The following is a 16,428-nucleotide window of genomic DNA, read 5'->3' as shown; positions in this document are numbered from 1 at the left end:
CCAAAAGTTCGTCAGGTTCTGTCTACCTAAAATATCAAAATGTCAACATATTCATAATGCCAACATTTACCATGTCGATAACAGAATTTTGACAGGTTTTTTTTACTTATTTTAGTCTAATCCTAACAATGAGAATAAGAAAACAAAACTACATGTCCAAATTCTGGTGTAGATACTATGTACATGTCGACATTTCTGAATGTCAACACATTGGTTGTTGACCTAAAGTCCTTTTTCAACGTTCTGACTGTCGATATTCAGAACCTGTCCATATTCTGTTTTTGAAATTCTGAATGTCGACATTCTGACCAAATACCGTATCCATGTCACTTCTATCCTATCATTCTGGTATTTATCTATATCCTTTTTTAAAAAAAAATGTATTGTAGTATTAGGTATATTATTCTCATCTCTTACTTTGATGCCTCAAAAAGTTTGTAGTACCACATATAGGTCAGTACAGTGGTTCGCAAACTTTTTGGAATCACGGCACCCTTGAGTATCAGCATTTTTTCCACGGCACCCCTAAGCTAAAAGTTTTGTTTTTGAGAAATTCAGAAACAAATGTAGTAAAGTGAAGCAAATTGTGCTTACCTGTCATCCTTTGTTTCAGTTATGTGGCAGTGGACTGGTTTGCACTTCTGTTTGTCCACATATTTACATTACGTTGACAATAAATAATTTTATTTGGTGCTGGACCCCGGGGTGCCACGGCGCACAGTTTGGGAACCACTGGGCTAGTAACATAGAGTTTTACATGGGTATTATTATTGTTATTATTATTATTATTATTATTATTATTATTATTATCATCGTTTATATGGTGCCACAAGTGTTCCACAGCGCCTTACAAAGTACATAACCAAAAAAGTGACTTACAGTGCAATACAATACAGGACAAGGACATGGATAAAATACATTGATACATTGGTGACCATAACACCCAAATAAGCAACAGAGCATAAGCAACTCTGTGTTAGGTGCCCTAGTGGGGCGTAAGAAGTAGATGAAAGTAAAGTAAGGAGAAGCACAAGAGGGTTATGAATACCGTTCAGTCGCTAATTTGCAGTGCAAGTCGCTTTAGAACTGCTCTCCAGCCTAATCCTGTGGTTCCAAAGCACAAAAGTTATTTATGTAAAAAGGGGTAACACAATGTAAGTTTAACAATTAGAGTAAAAAGCAATGAAATAAACAATGAGTACAGCCGATACATACGCGTGAGCACTGGTATACAGTCATTCAGTCCTGAAGTCTGCGGTCGCAAAGAAGATGTCTGTACACTGAGGTCAGGACAAAAGCCTATATACAGTACAGGTTAGAGATAACAAAGGGACAAGTTAGCAGGATTTCATTGGATCTTGCTTCTGGTCAAGCTGGTCATTGGTCAGTTCATACAGTGTCATCAGGGGTATGGATCAGCCCTCCAATGGTTACATTGTGTGTCTTCCCGCCGAAGAACTGGTTAAAACTGGCAACAACACTGCATACAATTAATAACATTCTACTTAATAACTCCCTAGTAACATGTCATCATATAGACGACTATATCGTCAGATAATAAATGTAAGCGATCATACCCAATTATTTGACTTTGACAGTCCACCCTTTGATAGCAAACATAACACTATCATATTCTATTCTTAACCTATTTAGTCATGAATAATAAATTATTATCTAATGTTCTAAATGGTATGACACAATGCGCTCATTGAACCATCAATAGTGCACCTCACGAAAGGGTAAAACAACCCTTATACGCACTCAGCGGATCAATACGGGACCATTGGTAGGATGTGGGACCTCATCTAACCTATAAAGGAAGTTTGGGGGAATTGAGGCTACATTATCTATGATGTTTAATGTAACATTTATGATCTATATTATTATTATACATGACTAACCCTTTTCACATTTTATTATCTGATGGTACATTAAATTTCAGGATCATAATGCAGTTCTTTATCGACCTTAGTATCTATACTACCACTACTCACCACCATCATGATTTCATTTTCACTGTTTACCTTGGTGGTATGTTTTCCACACTTCAACACAGTAAGAACACATCTGACACATAAATCAATTACTAAAATGACAACAAGTATCAGAATAAGGAGCTTACCTACACAAGCAATCATTTCTTGGACCCACTGTCCTAGTCTGGAGAACCATTTTATAGGGTTCAACCATGAGAACCATTTTTCTACCTCTTCCTTCATCTCGTACAGTGAAGAATTATGATTCTTCCGAAATTCCCATTTCAGTTGTAGAATTTCATCCATTCTCCGGTCAGTCACCTCTTTGGGGTCATTCGTATTATCGGTGATGTATGTGCAACACTTGACACCAAATTGGGTGGCGAAAGTCACACAATATCCACCAGTAATTGATGTCAGGTAGTTTAACACTAGCCTATGTTGTACCAATTCCTTTTTATAAGCCTGTAGCTCCTTACCCGTATACCTGAAAGTCTCATCATACATCTCGGTGATGTTGTCTATTAATTTAGTCAGGTTTTGGATATATCTAAAATTTAAAGTTCCCCGAGTGATTCTGGTGGGATCTAATACTACCAAAATTTGGAAACCAGTTGCTTCACTAATCACCTGTGTGGCTATATGTTTTTCACCAGGGATCATATTTCTTTTGTCACGATGTTCATGCTGTGTGTGTATGTATGGAGATGGTGTGGTTTTATGGCTACCAATCATTTCGTCATGTGTAAGGGTCATTACCTCTGGGACCAATTTGCCTATAAAGCATAAAATCTTGGAACTTGAGATAACCAAGAATAAGCCCTTCCACAAACATAGTATACATTATCTGGGAGGACATAAGGTATATTATGATCCTGCACAATATCACATAAAGTTTTAACAAAACTACCTATGCCTATTGTCCCCATCTGCTCAAGACCCGTTTCAGCCTGAATAACATTTTGACAATAACCCATAGGAACTTTTCCAATAGATACTACACTTGGTTTGTTCCTACGTACTTGTCTCAGGGGTTCATCACTACTGGTGTGGCAAACCATTCTCTGATCCAATAAGTCTGCTTCCCAATTCTCCAGTCTTTCTATGTATGATATGTTTAGACACAGCAAAGACCAATCTATGGAGTATTGTCAGAGCTTTAAAATAGGGGACCTTGTGATGTTATACTTCCCGTCTATGGACCTCCTTCTCCGTAATTCAAGGACCTCAGAGAAATTTAATTGGAATGGTACTAATCCTACATTATGTTGTCCCTGAGGCACGTGAGTGCATACCCAACATTCAGTCTGGTTTAAGACCTTACCCACTAAGGAATGGTAATCCTCTAAAAGATGCCCGCCTAAATACAGATTACTATTGGACTGGCATCGTTGGATGCATTTCTCATCAACTAGGGATCCACAGTACTCACAGATACAGGTCTGCTAGCGTCGCCATGTTTCTGTGTAAGGACACCTGCCATCAACTTCTGTACAATATAATTCAAAGGGTTTTTCATAATCTGCTATTCCCAAGGCAGGTGCTCTCGTCAGACTATCCTTAAGGTTAAGGAAAGCCTGCTCTGTTTCCTCAGTTTCATCCTCAAAACCCGACCGTGTCATACACACTAAGTCCTGCAATGGTAGTGCCAAAATAGAAAAACCTGGGATCCACGTCCTGCAATATGCACACATCAAGAAGGTAATGATCTGCTGCTGGTTTTGCGGCAGTGTCATGGTCTGTATTGCCTGAATTCTGTCTATTGTCAAGTGTTTTAGCCCCTGGGTTAGACAGTGTACCAAGTATTCGACCTTAGTCTGGCATGGCTGTAATTTGTCCTTTGCCACCTTGTGCCCTGTTTGTGAAAGATGAAGCAACAACAATTTAGTATCATTTAAACATGACATAAACAAATCAGAGCACAACAACAAATTGTCTATGTATTGAATTCGGACAGACCCATTGCTTGGTTGAAAAAATTGCAAACAGTCGTGTAAGGCCTGGGAGAAAATACTGGAGCTATCTATGAAGCCCTGGGGCAATCGTGTCCATGTATATTGTACCCCTCTGTAGGAGAATGCAAATAGATATTGACAGTCAGGGTGAAGACTGACTGACAGAGAAGAAAGCAGAACATAAATCAATGACAGTGAAATGAGAAGCAGATGGTGGAATCTGCATGAGGATGACCGCTGGATTGGGCACTATGGGGAATTGGCTTTCAACAACTTTGTTAATTCCTCTAAGGTCCTGTACTAATCCATAGCCCCTCCCTCCACTCTTCACTGGAAAATGGGACTATTGGCTGTACTTGCCATACGAATTAAAATCCTCTGTTGCAGTAACCTCTCAATTATGGGATACACCCCTAGCTCCACCTCACGCTTTAATGGGTACTGAGGGATTTTTGGAGCCTGCCTACCACTCTTCAAGTTAACCATTACAGGAGCTACGTTTGCCATCATTCCAGTGTCTTGTCCATTTTTGGTCCAGAGGGAACCTGGTATTTGCAATAACATCTCTTTTACCTGAGATGGACTTTGTTCTAGAACAGCAGAGTGCAGTATTAACCTTTGTGGTGTGTCCAATATATCCTGTACCTCATGCGCAAACTTCTCTGGTATATCTAGGAATTTACCATCAGGGGTACAGTATATGACACATCCCATTTTATACAGCAAATCCCTTCCCAGCAGGTTAGTAGGAGCCGCTGCTGCCAGGAGAAAGGAATGCTTGGTGTGCAGCAGCCCGATAGTAACCTCTGCAGATTTGGTTAAAGGGTAATGTTGTACTCTCCCCATTACTTTCATTGCTGATACGGTCTTGTTGGTATTGTTCAGGATTAATTACTGAATTTATTGTGACTTTGCGATTACTATTGGGGGTTCAGCCGAGAAACAACCTCCATTTTCTCGCCCAGTTATACCTGCAATGTATACTGCTACGGCTGTCCTACCCACCTCTTGGACACTTTACCGGCCCATTCTCGTTTCAACAGTACAAAACAAAGTTTTTCCACATCACAAGCACACGTTCACATTCATATACCACCTTGTTTTCCGCGCAGAAAAATTGCTTTCCCAAGTGACAATAACTATTCAGAGGTTTTAACAAGTGATCACGCTATAAATACAACAAGACTATCAAAACGATTGTTTAAACATGTGGCAGCAATACAGGGAAGACGCATACACTATGTGCGAATCGCCTATTGCAGCGCAAAAGTGACAATAAAAGAAACAGGCTTTTCTCTCTTGTCCCTAGGTCCTAATCAGCGCTCCTTAAATTACACAAATACGGATATTCGGTTTCACAACATAAAGTGCTAAACAGGCTTTGAATAGATTGGTTCTTACCCGTATGACGCGTCCACCCTTTGTTGAGGAACCGAAATCCTTACGCTTTACGTAATCTCCGGTAGCGTGATATCAGTCGCGAGCCCCCATCTATGAATGCCGTTCAGTCGCTAATTTGCGGTGCAAGTCGCTTTAAAAAGATTTGCTTTCCAGTCTAATCGTGTGGTTCCAAAGCACAAAAGTTATTTATGTAAAAAGGGGTGACACAATGTAAGTTTAACAATTAGAACAAAAAGCTATGAAATAAACAATGAGTACAGCCGATACATACATGTGCGCACTGGTCTCAGTATACAGTCATTCAGTCCTGAAGTCTGCGGTCGCAAAGAAGATGTCTGTACACTGAGGTCAGGACACAAGCCTATATACCTTACAGGTTGGTCAGTTCATACGGTGTCATCAGGGGTATGGATCAGCCCTCCAACGGTCACATTGTGTGTCTTCCCACAAAAGAACTAGTTAAAACTGGCTACAACACTGCATACAAGTAATAACATTCTACTTAATAACTCCCTATCATCCATAACTAGCGGACACATGATGCAACTTCATTGCCGATAGAAATGGATGTCTGCAAATAAACAGGGATTTAGTATGATACTAAACATGACATGTCCACTGTATTCTAAACCTTAGATTTCCTTTAAGTACATCTTACATCATAATTATTAGCTACCAATACCTTTAATAACTCTGTTTACTAACTATAATGTGTGGGAACCATTTTATATTGCATTCGCATATGTGCGTCTGTGTGTGGAATTCGCATATGTGCGTCTGTGTATGTGAATACATGTGTGCGTTTGCATTAGTGCGCATTGGATTGCACCGACGCAAAGTAGCATCCTAGTAACGCGTCATCAGACTATAGACTACTATATCGTCAGATAATAATTGTAAGCGATCATACCCAATTATTTGACTTTGACAGGGTAGAGGGCTCTGCTCGCAAGAGCTTACATTCTAAAGGTACACAGTGAACTGTAAAGATAGATACAGACAAGAAACAAACTGATATAAATACATAATTACAACCAGCAAAATTCATAATTACTGAACAAAACATGAGACGAGAGGGCCGTTCTCTCAAGAGCTTACATTGAAAAGGGATATATTGAATGGTCTAATATATTTTATGCTACTTATACTACTTTATATGTTATAGGTCATAGTTAATAATGGTAATTTTTTTTCTAACAAATCAGTTTTTTACATCATGGCAACCATAAAATTACCTAAATTGCATTTGTTTGTTTCACTTTAGATAAAAACAGTTGGTATAGTACCTGTGTTGGAAACCAAGAAGGACATGTGAATTAGTTTTCTCAAACTACAGTAGTTGCCTTATTTAGTTTGCACTATAATATATCTCTTGAGTAGTGGCTAACTTCCTTTCCTTAAATGTCTCCAGCATCAGGATTGGTGGGTTAAACTTTATCTGGAACACGTTACTACTATTCAATAAGAAATTTGAATTAATATTGGGAGGTAAAAGAGTTTGGTAAGTATGCTTATGGGAATTTAAAGCATCTCTTCCACAGTGCATAAGAAACTGCACAAGTGAGCCTAGATTTAGTTTTTTTTTTTAGGGTCACTAATCAAAATTTTGCGTTGGCAAATGAGCAGAAGTTTGCACAAGGAAAGGGAATGAATTGGGCAAAGCAATGAGTAGGTGTGCCGGCGTGCCTTATTTGTAGAGCAGTCCAGAAATGAGATTTCCTTTTGCAGAACAAGATTATTGAACTGAGATAAAGTAGTGAAGCAGGAACATTTTTTGAGACTGTTCCTCACTGTGCAGTGAGCTGCACACATTTCCCCCATAAAAGTACTCCAGTTTTGCACCAGCCCAGAGGTGGTGGATTTTGGGCCTCATCCTATACATTGAATAGGATCTATTAGGTTGGTATCATGCAGCTGAACTATTTTTTTTTACACATTTAAAATTGATACCTGTAGCAAAGATGAGGCTCAAGTCCTATCAATCTTGCCATTAGTTTCAGCCAAGCAGGCCATACACCGTAACGTTATCTGTCCAACCATATAAGGCTGGTTGGAATAGAAAATTGGTAATGAATGGGAGCAAATGACAATTGACCATTTTATCACAAACACCAAAAAATGGACAAAAACGGTCGTTCAGACAAATTGGTTAAATCAAACCTACCTGCTTGCTGTAGTGCCCTGCGGGGTTGAGTTGGGAGGTCACTCACCTGCTACTCGCGCAGAGCAGCAGTAAACGGATGCCACGCGCATCTAAGCCGTGTAGAGAGAGGCTGGGGGCAGCTCTGGAACACTTGGGCATGTCCCATTGTGATGTTCAGGGTGTGTAGTCCAGCCGTGCCCTTTTTTTGTGCTTGTACCAACATTCCAAAAGCCACCTCCCAAATGTTGGGAGCTTTGCTCTATTTATCTAGGTGCACCAGTGCTAAATGAAGGTAGTTTGTGGTGCAGTTTGAAGATTTTCACCTATAGCAACCTCAGTTCCAATGGAACGCCTTATGTTTGCTGGCATTTGTTTGTCACTAGGACCTAACCTTAATGTAGTGATAGTTTATATGGTGTTATGTTGCAGAATAGAATACTAGTAATCAGTGGCACATGCAGGGTGGGGGGGTTCTGAGTACCTAGAAACCCTCCCTTCACACACCAACGGGCCGAAATTACCTCCGCAAAGGCTGCTGTAACTATCCCTTCTGTTACTTTCTCCTTTCACTTATAGAGGCAAGAAACCCTCTCTTTGCACTAAGGTTTCTGAACCCTCCACAGGCTGCTGCCCTACACTATGTTCAGGGCAGCCCAACAGTCACAGTAGTGAGTTAATTCTTTGATATCCTTGATATGTATAGCAATTTATTATGAATACTTCTGCTACAAGGGTGTCCTTCCAATACATCACTAGTCCCCTGGCACTGTTGATCATATTGCTTACAAATAAGCAAACCTTATCTATATGTATAAAATCAAATGTACTGACTGACTCATCAACTCCCAGCCCAAACCCCTGGACCTTGTAACATGAAAACCAAGGAGTATATTCCTTCCATGATGTAGGTGCCCACTAAAAATGGCTAAAATGTTTCTCCCCCTGTGCGATGTCCTGCCTGACTCTCTCATCGTGGCTGTAGCACAGTTCATATTCAAACCCCAACTGTTATTCCAAGTGCTACCAAACATCACTCCCAGTTGGTGTGGCTCCTCTATTTGAATAGTGAGGGAAGGGAATGTGTTGCTACAGAGGTGAGAGAGGAAAATGTGTAAAGCTGGTCACAAACCTAAAAGATATATCTGCAGATGGTTGTTCATGCACACTGAACAACTATCGCTGCCATCTGGCCGTGGGTCCCGCTAGCCGGGGGTTGCATTGCGCCACCCTCCCCGGTGGCCTCTGCAGCAAGTGTACGGGCAGTCAACTGACCGCCCGTACACACAGTGCAATGTGCAGATAAATCTGCCATTGGCTGTGCTGCACAGCCAATGCGATATGTCTGTGAACAACGTCGTTCACAGACCATATTGTCTGTACACACTGACTGACACACACATATATCGACCATTCAATTAAACGGCTAAACTGTTGGCCAGTGTGTACCCAGCATTACAACAGCAGTGAGAGGGGAATGTGTTACTACACAGGTGAGGGAGGGAAATGTCAAATGTGTTACTACAGGGTGAGGGAATGAAATGTGTTACAAAATGGGCGAGGGAGGGGATTTGTTACTACAGGTAGGAGGGAGGTAATGTATTTCTACACAGGTGAGGGAGGGGAATGTTGAATGTGTTATTTCACTGGAGTGGAATTTGTTAAGACATAAGTGAGGGAAGGTAATGTCTTACTATAGCAGTAAGACATTAAGTAGAGGGAGAGGATGCATTACTATAGAGGTGAAGAATTAATGTGTTACTGGAGTGGAAAATTGGAAATGAAAATCGTAAATATCTAAAAACAAGAAACAAAGAAAATTAGCGCACACATTCAGTGTTAAATCAGAAAAGTATAAGGCAGACAACTAGGGGTTAAACAATTTCCCCCTTAGATCAGTGCTCCACAATTTTTTGTAAAATCTAGGAGCCAGCTTAAAAGTTTTGGACCCTGACCAACGTCCGTGACCAAAATAAATTAAAACTTGTATAGACCACCACGTATGCCCCTCAACCTCACAACATGTCATCAGACCAACACACATGCCTCTTCACTGGTCATCAGATTCTGCCACATTCCTATACCTGCCAAACAGTAGGTCCCAAATGCACATTATGCCACACAGTAGGTCCCAAATGCACATTATGCCACACAGTAGGTCCCAAATGCACATAATGCCACACAGTAGATCTCAAATGCACATTATGGCACACAGCAGGACCAAATACATATTATGCCACACACAAGGACACATTCTCATTATTCCACAGTAGGATCCAAATGCACATTAATATAATAAAAATTTTGGACAAAAGTATATGACCCACCAGGAGAAAGGTGCCTCCTCACCTAGCCACGCCACTGCTCTGCACAGCTCTACTCCCCCTCCCCCCATAACATACCACATTAATGTAAAAGAAAATAAAATGGTATCAGAAAGTACTACATCCGAACAAACCACCCCCACGGCCACACCACTGCTCTGCTACCCGCAGACAAACCACCACCACAGCCATACTACATGCTTCTCTACACCACGCTGTGGGAGCTAGGAGGGGTATCGGCCACTTAATTTAAAATTCGGAGCCCTGATCTCCATTGGACTGGGTCAGCATGGACTTGCTGCGGTGTGAGTCCGTGAAGCCACGGTGGCCCTGGCACCGTGCCGCAGCTGGCGAACTACTCCAGTCCTGCAGCAACAGTCAAGCCAGGTGGACTCCATCCACTCTAGTGGGCAGTCACAGCGCGGTGGCATGGCCCGTTAGGCGGTCGGTGTCTCCAACCATCTCTCCCCCCCCACTTACACGCTGCTGTGAGGAGGCTCTGGTGACTTCTCTCACCACACACGCTGCCTTGCAGGAGTGTGGAGTCGGAGCCACACTGAATGTGGCGGGCACACACACCTCCTTCTGTGACAGGCACGCACACGCCTCCTGCTGTAACAATCTACGGAGGGGCTTTTTTTTACATTTTAATTAGCTTTACTTGTACTGCAAAACTTAGTCGCCAGGACTAGGTCGCCCTGGCGACCGGGATTTGTCAAGCACTGCCTTAGATAAATCTAATAATAACAAAAGCAAATTTAGCAGCGCCTTATACCACTTCTCTATGAAAATAAAAGATTATTAAATACCAGAAGCAGCTATAATAGCACTTTTAACTAAAACCTGGTTATAAAGTTAATAATATTTTAAACTCGTATACCACAAAAAATTACATATTAAAATCTGCAACAATTGTATCAAGAGTCAGGAAGAGCAATATAAATATGCTACTAAGTAGAAAGACCAGTCAGGATGATCAACTAAAGGATACAGTACCCATCCAGTGGCAAAAATCAGTCCCCTGTGTTCCTAGTTGGTGACCAAAGTGTAGATAGAAAAATTCCTGCATGTCCATCTTACTAAGGACATCTTTATTGATTGCCAGGACTCTTGATAAACGGAGGTGACTGCGAGCAATCATGCAGGACCCGCTATGTACATGTGCAGAATGGATCCTGCGCATGCAAATGTCTGTGATATTTGGAGAAGTGGAAATGTATATCTGTAATTTATATTGGAAATAGCTTTAATTACCTTTTTAAATTTGCTTATTAACGCCATTATTGTGATTGACATAGTTGTCAATTTCTAATTTTTGTAATATTAGGGAAGGGAAAAGGGGAAACTCTGAGCACTGGTGCCAAATAAATTAAAATGAAGGTAGAATTACTCCAAATTAATAAAAATGCAAATGCAGATAGTAGTATCAGGGATATAGTATCATTATGAAGGTGCACCCATTAGAGTAAGAACAGCATATAGAAAAAGGGAAAGAAAGTACTCTCTTTTTTGGGGCACAAGAATCTACATTGGATAGTAAAACTTAACTTTTAATGTTTTGTCATAAAAGAATCATAGGAAACGAAAAACTTAAATTATAAACATACAATAATATACTGTACATACAATAAGGTTTGGGTCAGTCTCCCTGTATATATCTCCCCTGGGTTAGTTATATAATGCTCTACATCCTACCAATCCTTGGGTGTTGGTCAGTTGATTCAGAGCCCATTCCGGTTTAGGGCCATATTCAATTAGGGCCGAAAAGCTGTTTTCCACAAAAAAGTATCGCCGATTGCGTCTTTTCGCCAAGTCAGAACTTCTCTCCGTATTCAATTCCAGCCGGTTTTCACCTACACGGAAAGTCAATACAATGTAATAGGCGAAAAAGATTTGCCTCTGAATAGCAAGTGAAAAGAAGTGCAAAATGTTTATTTTTGGGGTGCAAATGTGGAGAAACCTCTCAGAACCCTTGGGACAGCCCCCCAAATGACAACTGTGTCAAAAAATCCCGGGGAAAAACTTAGGAACACCCCAAAAAGTACTTTCATTTTGGGGACAAAAAGCACAAAGTGGTAGGACAAGTATAAAAACTAGCGAAATAGACCTTTTGGGGGTCTGCAAGGATGGGTCAGGTGTTTTTATGATTGCAGGTGCTTGTAACAGGTGCGTTTTTCAAGTTTTTTAAAACTTCACTTTAGAGACTTTAAAATTTGCTAGCACCTATTTTCAATTACCCCAAATTTGACAGGTCTACTTATTTTCACAAAAAAATACTGCTTAAAGCCTTTCTTCACCACTTGTGCAAAAACGCAAATAAGAAGCTATTAGAATAACTTAAGTACCCCAGTTTTATTAGGGCTATTCGGACACATCTACATTGATCCCCAATGTCAGTGCATCTTTCTGGGGGGTTCAGGCTGGTTTCCCCAATTCTGACAGCACTTTCCGCCTATTCTGAATTTGCCGCTTGCTGTTTTCGCGTGTTTTTCAATTGAATGTGGTGAATAGCGAGTACGGGCACGATAAGTTTCTCTGTCCAAAAGACTCGTTGTTGGCGAAAAGTCCTGCAGGCAAAACTTTTCTGTCGTTGCGAAACTAATTACATACGTCCCTTATTTGCATACTCATTGTATGTGACTTGTGCTAGCTGCTGTTTGATACTGCCTTTTATTTCTGTCAGTTTTAACTATCATTGTGTTTCTCCTCATTCCTCTGTACAGGGTTTGTGGTCTTTTCTGTGTACTTCACAAATGCTGGAACTTGTGAAGACTGTCACATTGCATTTCGTTCATACCTTGTACCTCTTATACATTGATATGTCAAAGGTTAAGGCTAAACAGGAGGTTGACGCTCCTGTGCTGGTTTGATGTAAATCCTGTTCAGCAGGTCTGTCGGCTCAGGATTTCATACAGGATGGTTTGTGTGCTGCCTGTTTTAAACGGCTACCTCTCCAATCCATTACACCGGCTCCTGTACGTGAATCATCCTGGGCGTCCTCTTGGTCTCAGGTTATGTCACATTTAGTGGACTGTGCAGCAGCTCTGAAGCTGCCTCCCACTATGGGATTCCCACAGCAGTTACATCCTGCAATGTATATGCCCCCCATTCATCCTTTTTGGATGGATGCCTATGCTCACTCAATCAGAGTATGGTTCAACCATCTACCGCTGCTCAGCAAGTGGTGCAAACAAATAGACCAGTTACCATTAAGCATAGGCATAAAAGAGTTTCCCATTAGGCGCAGCCTGCGGATTCTAACACATCATCAGATGATGATACACATGGTTCCTCTTCTGGGGCTCTCTCGGCTGGGGAAGACCACCAATCCTCTGTGGATATCCCCACTCTGGTAAGAGCAGTTAGATCCATCCTTAGTATAGAGGAAGAGGAGGTTACGCCTAAATCTAAGACTCCGGTCTTTTAGGCGTCAGAAAGTGGTAAAGGATTACTAAATAATAATAATGTGGACAATGGCGCAACCTTCTAGAATATGGGTACCAATAAAACAGAAGATAGTCCCAAATGCATTCACAAGTTCACTGAAAAAAGAAATAAAAAAGACTTCCTTCGGTTTTCAAAAAGGAACTGTTCCAAAAGGTAAGGTCCTCATAGATAACATGCAGAAAAAAAAAGAAAAATCGCAATATAGCATAATATGATTTTTAATCACATAAATAACTACAATAACAAGTATCCAAAACTTATAATCTTCCACCAACATGTAAGCAGTGTACCAGAGATGGCGGTGTATAATGCACATCCATTCGCATATAAGCCAGCAAAGTTTTATTGGTACCCATATTCTAGAAGGTTGCGCCATTGTCCACATTATTATTGTTTATTTGTGTTTATGAGGTGTTGTATGACCACCTCAGTGGATTGAAGTGCAGCATCCGCTATATTGAAGCGCAGGTTCTCCTGTATTTTTCAGTGAAGAGGATTACTCTCTGAGCAGCTTATGGACCTCATGGCTGAAGCATGGAACACGCTTGATAGATGTTTCCATGCTACAAGAAAGTTAACCTCTCCATACCTATTTTCACCTGGTGAATGCACTAAGTGGGAAGTCCCTCCGGCTGTAGATGCTCATGTGACACGATTGATCAGGAGCTCTACATTACCTATTCCATCTGCATCCTCACTCAAGGATGTTACAGATAGAAAACTTGAAACATGTTTGAAATCAGTTTTCTCATTATCTGGAGCTATTACCTGGCCGGCTATGGCCATAGCCTGGGTAGCCAAGGCTATGGAGGAATGGACGAAAGTTCTGGAAGACAGTATGTCACATGCTACAAGATAACAACTGTCCTATCTCTCTCAAATGCAAGAAGCGGCTGCTTATATGGGAGAAGAGGTTATTGATGCAGGACTCCTGGCTTCTAGAGTATCGGCAACTTCGTTTGTGGGTCGCAGAACCCTTTGGTTAAGGTCCTGGAAGGCAGACGCGGGATCTAAGTAAGCTCTTCAATCCCTGTCTTTTGCTGGAAAAGTATTGTTTGGTCCAGAATTGGGTAACATAGTGGCTACCTTGGCAGCATCAAAATCTGCCGGATTGCGATCTGCGACTACTTCTAAATATAGGCAGTCCTCGTTTCGGACCTTTCGCCTGCAAGGAAGGGCAAAGGGACATTCTGTTTCCAGACAAGACAATTCCCGTGGGAAGGCCAAGCGGCAGACCAAGAAATCATGGTCGGTCAGACGTCCAGCTTCCAAGCCAGATGATAAACTGTCTGCCTGATGGGGCAGGCCTCACCTTGGGGGCTTTCAGGGTGGGAGGGCGAATTCTCCAGTTTTCTTACGCCTGGCATCAGACAACAATGGATGCTTGGGTTCGAGAAGTGGTCTCTCAAGGATATGCCCTCACGTTTCTGAGGCATCCCCCTCAAAGGTTTTTTGTACAACTCCTCCATCAGACCCGGTCAAGGCCCTGGCCCTCCAAGAGGCTATTCATGCTCTGATTTCAGAGGTAATAATCCCCGTTCCTTTGGCCCAACAGGGAAGGGGTTATTATTCAAATGTATTATTGATTCAGAAGCCAAATGGGTCTCATCATCCTATTCTGAATTTTAAATAACTTAACAAGTTTATCCATGTGCCCAAGTTCCATATGGAAACCCTACGGTCAATTATGCTGGCAATAGAGCCTGGGGATTTCATGGTTTAACCTGGACATACAGGATGCGTCTCACCAAGGGTTTCTGAGGTTTGCTGTTCATCAGCAACATTACCAGTTTCAGGCTCTGCCCTTTGGTCTGTCCACAGCCCCTTGGGTGTTTACCAAGATAATGGCAGTCATGACGGCTCATCTCAGACAACAAGGAGTCAGGATACTGCCATACTTGGATGACCTCCTGATATTAGCACAGTCTCTGTATATGGTACAACGTCATCTCCAGCTGACCATTGCCTATCTACAAGAGCACGGCTGCATAGTCAATTGGAAAAGGTCTTCTCTTTCTCCAGCTCAACAGATGGTACATCTGGGGGCGCTACTGGATTCTCTGGCACAAGGGATCTTTCTACCAGGAGACAAGAATTCTGCTCTACAATTGTGGGTGTGCAAATTGCTCTGCATTTGAAGAATGTCAGTTAACTCAGCAATGCAGGTCCTGGGGTCCATGGTATCCACCTTCGACATGGTGGCATATGCCCAGTTCCATTCCAGGCCCCTGCAGTGATGGATTCTGTCTCAGTGGGATGGTCAGTATCATGATAAAGTGTCAGACGATCCTCATCTCGCCAGAGGTTCGACTCTCCCTCTCTTAGAGGCTACAGACAGCTCATCTGAACAGGGGTCACCCATTATGGATCCCAAGTTGGGTTCTCCTCACCATGGATGCAAGTCTTTGAGGGTGCAGCGCGGTGACAGGTCATCACACCTTTCAGGGAAGATGGACCGCTCAGGAAAGTCACTAGCCCATAAACATTTTGGAGCTTTGTGCACAAGGCACTCATTCTGGCACTATCTCCTTCAGGGCAGGCCTGTCCATATTCAGTCCGACAACTCGACCACAGTGGCCTACATCAACCGTCAGGGAGGCACACAAAGTCCGGCAGCCATGAGGGAAGTGGTGAACATTCTGGTTTGGGCAGAAAGCCGTCTTCCAGCAATCTCGGCAATATTCATCCCAGGAGTCCTCAACTGGGAAACGGACTTCCTAAGTCGTCAGGACATACACGCCGGAGTATGGGCTCTCCATCCGGTTGTCTTTTAGCTCCTGGTGGGGACTATTCGATCTCTTGACACAACCACAAGGTCCCCAGGTATGGGTCCAGTATAAGAGACCCCTCAGCCACCTTCATGTACGCTCTGGCAGTGAGGTGGGACTTTAGGTTGGCATACCTGTTTCCTCCAATCTCCATCCTACCAAGATTTCCTCAGGAAATTCAAGCAAGAAGGCGGCAGGTTGATACAAATAGCTCCTGCTTGGCCCAGGCGACATTGGTTCACCAATCTGAAATGTCTATCCATAGATAATCCACTTCCATTTCCTTAGTGCAGGGTCCCTGTCTACATATGGACCTACCTTGTCTGGCTCTGACGGCATGGCTCTTGAGTCTTCTGTTTTAAAAGACAAGGGTTTTTCTACTTCTGTGATTCAGACGAAGCTCAGGGCAAGAAAGCC

The 16,428-nt window shown here is 42.1% G+C and overlaps 1 protein-coding gene and 1 pseudogene across 1 annotated transcript in view; one reads left to right on the top strand and one right to left on the bottom strand.

The window, feature by feature from the left end:
* The window catches only part of PCCA (propionyl-CoA carboxylase subunit alpha), a 578,198-nt gene that overhangs the window by 351,644 nt on the left and 210,126 nt on the right, over positions 1–16,428 (top strand). The gene's annotated exons all lie outside the window — the stretch shown is intronic.
* Positions 112–16,350, bottom strand: LOC148538093 (uncharacterized; annotated as a pseudogene).

The sequence above is a fragment of the Taudactylus pleione genome, unplaced genomic scaffold (genome assembly GCF_031769625.1).
Source record: "Taudactylus pleione unplaced genomic scaffold, aTauple2 ptg000041l, whole genome shotgun sequence".
Taxonomy (NCBI): Eukaryota; Metazoa; Chordata; class Amphibia; order Anura; family Myobatrachidae; genus Taudactylus; species Taudactylus pleione.
This window is presented reverse-complemented; position numbering and strand designations above follow the sequence as displayed.